At 46.8% G+C, this 7,500-nt stretch overlaps 13 non-coding genes and 12 pseudogenes across 13 annotated transcripts; all 25 read right to left on the minus strand.

Annotated features, from left to right (window-relative positions):
- Nucleotides 1-139: 139 nt before the first annotated feature.
- Nucleotides 140-258, minus strand: LOC146263461 (5S ribosomal RNA). The gene has a single exon (XR_014728161.1). It is a non-coding gene; the product is annotated as a 5S ribosomal RNA (ribosomal RNA).
- A 208-nt stretch (nt 259-466) lies between these two features.
- Nucleotides 467-585, minus strand: LOC146263462 (5S ribosomal RNA; annotated as a pseudogene).
- A 178-nt stretch (nt 586-763) lies between these two features.
- On the minus strand, nt 764-882 carry LOC146263463 (5S ribosomal RNA). The gene has a single exon (XR_014725437.1). It is a non-coding gene; the product is annotated as a 5S ribosomal RNA (ribosomal RNA).
- A 172-nt stretch (nt 883-1,054) lies between these two features.
- On the minus strand, nt 1,055-1,173 carry LOC146263464 (5S ribosomal RNA; annotated as a pseudogene).
- A 188-nt stretch (nt 1,174-1,361) lies between these two features.
- On the minus strand, nt 1,362-1,480 carry LOC146263465 (5S ribosomal RNA). The gene has a single exon (XR_014725438.1). It is a non-coding gene; the product is annotated as a 5S ribosomal RNA (ribosomal RNA).
- Nucleotides 1,481-1,650: 170 nt separating this feature from the next.
- LOC146263466 (5S ribosomal RNA) lies at nt 1,651-1,769 on the minus strand. The gene has a single exon (XR_014725439.1). It is a non-coding gene; the product is annotated as a 5S ribosomal RNA (ribosomal RNA).
- A 184-nt stretch (nt 1,770-1,953) lies between these two features.
- Nucleotides 1,954-2,072, minus strand: LOC146263467 (5S ribosomal RNA; annotated as a pseudogene).
- A 178-nt stretch (nt 2,073-2,250) lies between these two features.
- On the minus strand, nt 2,251-2,369 carry LOC146263468 (5S ribosomal RNA). The gene has a single exon (XR_014725604.1). It is a non-coding gene; the product is annotated as a 5S ribosomal RNA (ribosomal RNA).
- Nucleotides 2,370-2,551: 182 nt separating this feature from the next.
- LOC146263469 (5S ribosomal RNA) lies at nt 2,552-2,670 on the minus strand. The gene has a single exon (XR_014729059.1). It is a non-coding gene; the product is annotated as a 5S ribosomal RNA (ribosomal RNA).
- Nucleotides 2,671-2,858: 188 nt separating this feature from the next.
- LOC146263470 (5S ribosomal RNA) lies at nt 2,859-2,977 on the minus strand. The gene has a single exon (XR_014725440.1). It is a non-coding gene; the product is annotated as a 5S ribosomal RNA (ribosomal RNA).
- Nucleotides 2,978-3,147: 170 nt separating this feature from the next.
- On the minus strand, nt 3,148-3,266 carry LOC146263471 (5S ribosomal RNA). Its single transcript, XR_014725441.1, has one exon. It is a non-coding gene; the product is annotated as a 5S ribosomal RNA (ribosomal RNA).
- A 186-nt stretch (nt 3,267-3,452) lies between these two features.
- On the minus strand, nt 3,453-3,571 carry LOC146263472 (5S ribosomal RNA; annotated as a pseudogene).
- A 174-nt stretch (nt 3,572-3,745) lies between these two features.
- LOC146263473 (5S ribosomal RNA) lies at nt 3,746-3,864 on the minus strand (annotated as a pseudogene).
- A 172-nt stretch (nt 3,865-4,036) lies between these two features.
- On the minus strand, nt 4,037-4,155 carry LOC146263474 (5S ribosomal RNA). Its single transcript, XR_014725442.1, has one exon. It is a non-coding gene; the product is annotated as a 5S ribosomal RNA (ribosomal RNA).
- Nucleotides 4,156-4,351: 196 nt separating this feature from the next.
- Nucleotides 4,352-4,470, minus strand: LOC146263475 (5S ribosomal RNA; annotated as a pseudogene).
- A 172-nt stretch (nt 4,471-4,642) lies between these two features.
- LOC146263476 (5S ribosomal RNA) lies at nt 4,643-4,761 on the minus strand. Its single transcript, XR_014725443.1, has one exon. It is a non-coding gene; the product is annotated as a 5S ribosomal RNA (ribosomal RNA).
- Nucleotides 4,762-4,943: 182 nt separating this feature from the next.
- LOC146263477 (5S ribosomal RNA) lies at nt 4,944-5,062 on the minus strand (annotated as a pseudogene).
- A 170-nt stretch (nt 5,063-5,232) lies between these two features.
- LOC146263478 (5S ribosomal RNA) lies at nt 5,233-5,341 on the minus strand (annotated as a pseudogene).
- A 184-nt stretch (nt 5,342-5,525) lies between these two features.
- LOC146263479 (5S ribosomal RNA) lies at nt 5,526-5,644 on the minus strand. Its single transcript, XR_014728476.1, has one exon. It is a non-coding gene; the product is annotated as a 5S ribosomal RNA (ribosomal RNA).
- A 170-nt stretch (nt 5,645-5,814) lies between these two features.
- On the minus strand, nt 5,815-5,933 carry LOC146263480 (5S ribosomal RNA; annotated as a pseudogene).
- Nucleotides 5,934-6,119: 186 nt separating this feature from the next.
- Nucleotides 6,120-6,238, minus strand: LOC146263481 (5S ribosomal RNA; annotated as a pseudogene).
- A 176-nt stretch (nt 6,239-6,414) lies between these two features.
- Nucleotides 6,415-6,533, minus strand: LOC146263482 (5S ribosomal RNA; annotated as a pseudogene).
- Nucleotides 6,534-6,703: 170 nt separating this feature from the next.
- Nucleotides 6,704-6,822, minus strand: LOC146263483 (5S ribosomal RNA). Its single transcript, XR_014725444.1, has one exon. It is a non-coding gene; the product is annotated as a 5S ribosomal RNA (ribosomal RNA).
- Nucleotides 6,823-7,014: 192 nt separating this feature from the next.
- On the minus strand, nt 7,015-7,133 carry LOC146263484 (5S ribosomal RNA; annotated as a pseudogene).
- Nucleotides 7,134-7,303: 170 nt separating this feature from the next.
- Nucleotides 7,304-7,422, minus strand: LOC146263485 (5S ribosomal RNA). Its single transcript, XR_014725446.1, has one exon. It is a non-coding gene; the product is annotated as a 5S ribosomal RNA (ribosomal RNA).
- Between the last annotated feature and the right edge of the window lie 78 nt (nt 7,423-7,500).

Raw genomic sequence — 7,500 nt, forward strand, 5'->3', positions numbered from 1 at the left:
TATACAGATTTAGCAATTGACAATGCAAGGTAGTCTCTCTCTCTCTCTCGTGTCAAAATGAAAATAGCTTCCAGCCCCTTTCATGAAGGACTACTTGTGCATATTGCAAGATTTCAGTTTCTAAGTGAATGAGCAAAAGAGCATACAGCACCTGGTATTCCCAGGCGGTCTCCCATCCAAGTACTAACCAGGCCCGACCCTGCTTAGCTTCCGAGATCAGACGAGATCGGGCGTTGCCAGGCTGGTATGGCCGTACAAAATAAGTTGACAACCATAGGCTACTTATCCATATACAGATTTAGCAATTGACAATGCAAGGTAGTCTCTCTCTCTCTCTCTCTCTCTCTCTCTCTCTCTCTCTCTCTCTCTCTCTCTCGTGTCAAAATGAAAACAGCTTCCAGCCCCTTTCATGAAGGACTACTTGTGCATATTGCAAGATTTCAGTTTCTAAGTGAATGAGCAAAAGAGCAGACAGCACCTGGTATTCCCAGGCGGTCTCCCATCCAAGTACTAACCAGGCCCGACCCTGCTTAGCTTCCGAGATCAGACGAGATCGGGCGTTGCCAGGCTGGTATGGCCGTACCAAATAAGTTGACAACCAAAGGCTACTTATCCATATACAGATTTAGCAATTGACAATGCAAGGTAGTCTCTCTCTCTCTCTCTCTCTCTCGTGTCAAAATGAAAACAGCTTCCAGCCCCTTTCATGAAGGACTACTTGTGCATATTGCAAGATGTCAGTTTCTAAGTGAATGAGCAAAAGAGCATACAGCACCTGGTATTCCCAGGCGGTCTCCCATCCAAGTACTAACCAGGCCCGACCCTGCTTAGCTTCCGAGATCAGACGAGATCGGGCGTTGCCAGGCTGGTATGGCCGTACGAAATAAGTTGACAACCATAGGCTACTTATCCATATACAGATTTAGCAATTGACAATGCAAGGTGGTCTCTCTCTCTCTCTCTCGTGTCAAAATGAAAACAGCTTCCAGCCCCTTTCATGAAGGACTACTTGTGCATATTGCAAGATTTCAGTTTCTAAGTGAATGAGCAAAAGAGCAGACAGCACCTGGTATTCCCAGGCGGTCTCCCATCCAAGTACTAACCAGGCCCGACCCTGCTTAGCTTCCGAGATCAGACGAGATCGGGCGTTGCCAGGCTGGTATGGCCGTACCAAATAAGTTGACAACCATAGGCTACTTATCCATATACAGATTTAGCAATTGACAATGCAAGGTAGTCTCTCTCTCTCTCTCTCTCTCTCTCTCTCTCTCGTGTCAAAATGAAAACAGCTTCCAGCCCCTTTCATGAAGGACTACTTGTGCATATTGCAAGATGTCAGTTTCTAAGTGAATGAGCAAAAGAGCATACAGCACCTGGTATTCCCAGGCGGTCTCCCATCCAAGTACTAACCAGGCCCGACCCTGCTTAGCTTCCGAGATCAGACGAGATCGGGCGTTGCCAGGCTGGTATGGCCGTACGAAATAAGTTGACAACCATAGGCTACTTATCCATATACAGATTTAGCAATTGACAATGCAAGGTAGTCTCTCTCTCTCTCTCGTGTCAAAATGAAAACAGCTTCCAGCCCCTTTCATGAAGGACTACTTGTGCATATTGCAAGATTTCAGTTTCTAAGTGAATGAGCAAAAGAGCATACAGCACCTGGTATTCCCAGGCGGTCTCCCATCCAAGTACTAACCAGGCCCGACCCTGCTTAGCTTCCGAGATCAGACGAGATCGGGCGTTGCCAGGCTGGTATGGCCGTACGAAATAAGTTGACAACCATAGGCTACTTATCCATATACAGATTTAGCAATTGACAATGCAAGGTAGTCTCTCTCTCTCTCTCTCTCTCTCTCTCTCGTGTCAAAATGAAAACAGCTTCCAGCCCCTTTCATGAAGGACTACTTGTGCATATTGCAAGATGTCAGTTTCTAAGTGAATGAGCAAAAGAGCATACAGCACCTGGTATTCCCAGGCGGTCTCCCATCCAAGTACTAACCAGGCCCGACCCTGCTTAGCTTCCGAGATCAGACGAGATAGGGCGTTGCCAGGCTGGTATGGCCGTACCAAATAAGTTGACAACCATAGGCTACTTATCCATATACAGATTTAGCAATTGACAATGCAAGGTAGTCTCTCTCTCTCTCTCTCTCTCTCGTGTCAAAATGAAAACAGCTTCCAGCCCCTTTCATGAAGGACTACTTGTGCATATTGCAAGATGTCAGTTTCTAAGTGAATGAGCAAAAGAGCATACAGCACCTGGTATTCCCAGGCGGTCTCCCATCCAAGTACTAACCAGGCCCTACCCTGCTTAGCTTCCGAGATCAGACGAGATCGGGCGTTGCCAGGCTGGTATGGCCGTACGAAATAAGTTGACAACCATAGGCTACTTATCCATATACAGATTTAGCAATTGACAATGCAAGGTAGTCTCTCTCTCTCTCTCTCTCTCTCTCTCGTGTCAAAATGAAAACAGCTTCCAGCCCCTTTCATGAAGGACTACTTGTGCATATTGCAAGATGTCAGTTTCTAAGTGAATGAGCAAAAGAGCATACAGCACCTGGTATTCCCAGGCGGTCTCCCATCCAAGTACTAACCAGGCCCGACCCTGCTTAGCTTCCGAGATCAGACGAGATCGGGCGTTGCCAGGCTGGTATGGCCGTACCAAATAAGTTGACAACCATAGGCTACTTATCCATATACAGATTTAGCAATTGACAATGCAAGGTAGTCTCTCTCTCTCTCTCTCTCTCTCTCTCTCTCTCGTGTCAAAATGAAAACAGCTTCCAGCCCCTTTCATGAAGGACTACTTGTGCATATTGCAAGATGTCAGTTTCTAAGTGAATGAGCAAAAGAGCATACAGCACCTGGTATTCCCAGGCGGTCTCCCATCCAAGTACTAACCAGGCCCGACCCTGCTTAGCTTCCGAGATCAGACGAGATCGGGCGTTGCCAGGCTGGTATGGCCGTACGAAATAAGTTGACAACCATAGGCTACTTATCCATATACAGATTTAGCAATTGACAATGCAAGGTAGTCTCTCTCTCTCTCTCGTGTCAAAATGAAAACAGCTTCCAGCCCCTTTCATGAAGGACTACTTGTGCATATTGCAAGATTTCAGTTTCTAAGTGAATGAGCAAAAGAGCATACAGCACCTGGTATTCCCAGGCGGTCTCCCATCCAAGTACTAACCAGGCCCGACCCTGCTTAGCTTCCGAGATCAGACGAGATCGGGCGTTGCCAGGCTGGTATGGCCGTACGAAATAAGTTGACAACCATAGGCTACTTATCCATATACAGATTTAGCAATTGACAATGCAAGGTAGTCTCTCTCTCTCTCTCTCTCTCTCTCTCTCTCGTGTCAAAATGAAAACAGCTTCCAGCCCCTTTCATGAAGGACTACTTGTGCATATTGCAAGATTTCAGTTTCTAAGTGAATGAGCAAAAGAGCAGACAGCACCTGGTATTCCCAGGCGGTCTCCCATCCAAGTACTAACCAGGCCCGACCCTGCTTAGCTTCCGAGATCAGACGTGATCGGGCGTTGCCAGGCTGGTATGGCCGTACCAAATAAGTTGACAACCAAAGGCTACTTATCCATATACAGATTTAGCAATTGACAATGCAAGGTAGTCTCTCTCTCTCTCTCTCTCGTGTCAAAATGAAAACAGCTTCCAGCCCCTTTCATGAAGGACTACTTGTGCATATTGCAAGATTTCAGTTTCTAAGTGAATGAGCAAAAGAGCATACAGCACCTGGTATTCCCAGGCGGTCTCCCATCCAAGTACTAACCAGGCCCGACCCTGCTTAGCTTCCGATATCAGACGAGATAGGGCGTTGCCAGGCTGGTATGGCCGTACGAAATAAGTTGACAACCATAGGCTACTTATCCATATAAAGATTTAGCAATTGACAATGCAAGGTGGTCTCTCTCTCTCTCTCTCGTGTCAAAATGAAAACAGCTTCCAGCCCCTTTCATGAAGGACTACTTGTGCATATTGCAAGATTTCAGTTTCTAAGTGAATGAGCAAAAGAGCATACAGCACCTGGTATTCCCAGGCGGTCTCCCATCCAAGTACTAACCAGGCCCGACCCTGCTTAGCTTCCGAGATCAGACGAGATCGGGCGTTGCCAGGCTGGTATGGCCGTACGAAATAAGTTGACAACCATAGGCTACTTATCCATATACAGATTTAGCAATTGACAATGCAAGGTAGTCTCTCTCTCTCTCTCTCTCTCTCTCTCTCTCTCTCTCTCTCGTGTCAAAATGAAAACAGCTTCCAGCCCCTTTCATGAAGGACTACTTGTGCATATTGCAAGATGTCAGTTTCTAAGTGAATGAGCAAAAGAGCAGACAGCACCTGGTATTCCCAGGCGGTCTCCCATCCAAGTACTAACCAGGCCCGACCCTGCTTAGCTTCCGAGATCAGACGAGATCGGGCGTTGCCAGGCTGGTATGGCCGTACCAAATAAGTTGACAACCATAGGCTACTTATCCATATAAAGATTTAGCAATTGACAATGCAAGGTGGTCTCTCTCTCTCTCTCTCGTGTCAAAATGAAAACAGCTTCCAGCCCCTTTCATGAAGGACTACTTGTGCATATTGCAAGATGTCAGTTTCTAAGTGAATGAGCAAAAGAGCATACAGCACCTGGTATTCCCAGGCGGTCTCCCATCCAAGTACTAACCAGGCCCGACCCTGCTTAGCTTCCGAGATCAGACGAGATCGGGCGTTGCCAGGCTGGTATGGCCGTACGAAATAAGTTGACAACCATAGGCTACTTATCCATATACAGATTTAGCAATTGACAATGCAAGGTAGTCTCTCTCTCTCTCTCTCTCTCTCTCTCGTGTCAAAATGAAAACAGCTTCCAGCCCCTTTCATGAAGGACTACTTGTGCATATTGCAAGATGTCAGTTTCTAAGTGAATGAGCAAAAGAGCATACAGCACCTGGTATTCCCAGGCGGTCTCCCATCCAAGTACTAACCAGGCCCGACCCTGCTTAGCTTCCGAGATCAGACGAGATAGGGCGTTGCCAGGCTGGTATGGCCGTACGAAATAAGTTGACAACCATAGGCTACTTATCCATATACAGATTTAGCAATTGACAATGCAAGGTAGTCTCTCTCTCTCTCTCGTGTCAAAATGAAAACAGCTTCCAGCCCCTTTCATGAAGGACTACTTGTGCATATTGCAAGATTTCAGTTTCTAAGTGAATGAGCAAAAGAGCATACAGCACCTGGTATTCCCAGGCGGTCTCCCATCCAAGTACTAACCAGGCCCGACCCTGCTTAGCTTCTGAGATCAGGCGTTGCCAGGCTGGTATGGCCGTACGAAATAAGTTGACAACCATAGGCTACTTATCCATATACAGATTTAGCAATTGACAATGCAAGGTAGTCTCTCTCTCTCTCTCTCTCTCTCTCTCTCGTGTCAAAATGAAAACAGCTTCCAGCCCCTTTCATGAAGGACTACTTGTGCATATTGCAAGATGTCAGTTTCTAAGTGAATGAGCAAAAGAGCATACAGCACCTGGTATTCCCAGGCGGTCTCCCATCCAAGTACTAACCAGGCCCGACCCTGCTTAGCTTCCGAGATCAGACGAGATCGGGCGTTGCCAGGCTGATATGGCCGTACGAAATAAGTTGACAACCATAGGCTACTTATCCATATACAGATTTAGCAATTGACAATGCAAGGTAGTCTCTCTCTCTCTCTCGTGTCAAAATGAAAACAGCTTCCAGCCCCTTTCATGAAGGACTACTTGTGCATATTGCAAGATTTCAGTTTCTAAGTGAATGAGCAAAAGAGCATACAGCACCTGGTATTCCCAGGCGGTCTCCCATCCAAGTACTAACCAGGCCCGACCCTGCTTAGCTTCCGAGATCAGACGAGATTGGGCGTTGCCAGGCTGGTATGGCCGTACGAAATAAGTTGACAACCATAGGCTACTTATCCATATACAGATTTAGCAATTGACAATGCAAGGTAGTCTCTCTCTCTCTCTCTCTCTCTCTCTCTCTCGTGTCAAAATGAAAACAGCTTCCAGCCCCTTTCATGAAGGACTACTTGTGCATATTGCAAGATTTCAGTTTCTAAGTGAATGAGCAAAAGAGCAGACAGCACCTGGTATTCCCAGGCGGTCTCCCATCCAAGTACTAACCAGGCCCGACCCTGCTTAGCTTCCGAGATCAGACGAGATCGGGCGTTGCCAGGCTGGTATGGCCGTACCAAATAAGTTGACAACCAAAGGCTACTTATCCATATACAGATTTAGCAATTGACAATGCAAGGTAGTCTCTCTCTCTCTCTCTCTCTCGTGTCAAAATGAAAACAGCTTCCAGCCCCTTTCATGAAGGACTACTTGTGCATATTGCAAGATTTCAGTTTCTAAGTGAATGAGCAAAAGAGCATACAGCACCTGGTATTCCAAGGCGGTCTCCCATCCAAGTACTAACCAGGCCCGACCCTGCTTAGCTTCCGAGATCAGACGAGATAGGGCGTTGCCAGGCTGGTATGGCCGTACGAAATAAGTTGACAACCATAGGCTACTTATCCATATACATATTTAGCAATTGACAATGCAAGGTAGTCTCTCTCTCTCTCTCGTGTCAAAATGAAAACAGCTTCCAGCCCCTTTCATGAAGGACTACTTGTGCATATTGCAAGATTTCAGTTTCTAAGTGAATGAGCAAAAGAGCATACAGCACCTGGTATTCCCAGGCGGTCTCCCATCCAAGTACTAACCAGGCCCGACCCTGCTTAGCTTCCGAGATCAGACGAGATCGGGCGTTGCCAGGCTGGTATGGCCGTACGAAATAAGTTGACAACCATAGGCTACTTATCCATATACAGATTTAGCAATTGACAATGCAAGGTAGTCTCTCTCTCTCTCTCTCTCTCTCTCTCTCTCTCTCTCGTGTCAAAATGAAAACAGCTTCCAGCCCCTTTCATGAAGGACTACTTGTGCATATTGCAAGATTTCAGTTTCTAAGTGAATGAGCAAAAGAGCAGACAGCACCTGGTATTCCCAGGCGGTCTCCCATCCAAGTACTAACCAGGCCCGACCCTGCTTAGCTTCCGAGATCAGACGAGATCGGGCGTTGCCAGGCTGGTATGGCCGTACCAAATAAGTTGACAACCAAAGGCTACTTATCCATATACAGATTTAGCAATTGACAATGCAAGGTAGTCTCTCTCTCTCTCTCGTGTCAAAATGAAAACAGCTTCCAGCCCCTTTCATGAAGGACTACTTGTGCATATTGCAAGATGTCAGTTTCTAAGTGAATGAGCAAAAGAGCATACAGCACCTGGTATTCCCAGGCGGTCTCCCATCCAAGTACTAACCAGGCCCGACCCTGCTTAGCTTCCGAGATCAGACGAGATCGGGCGTTGCCAGGCTGGTATGGCCGTACGAAATAAGTTGACAACCATAGGCTACTTATCCATATACAGATTTAGCAATTGACAATGCAAGGTGGTCTCTCTCTCTCTC

Source organism: Hypomesus nipponensis, chromosome 12 (genome assembly GCF_054491055.1).
Source record: "Hypomesus nipponensis isolate SF chromosome 12, ASM5449105v1, whole genome shotgun sequence".
NCBI lineage: Eukaryota > Metazoa > Chordata > Actinopteri > Osmeriformes > Osmeridae > Hypomesus > Hypomesus nipponensis.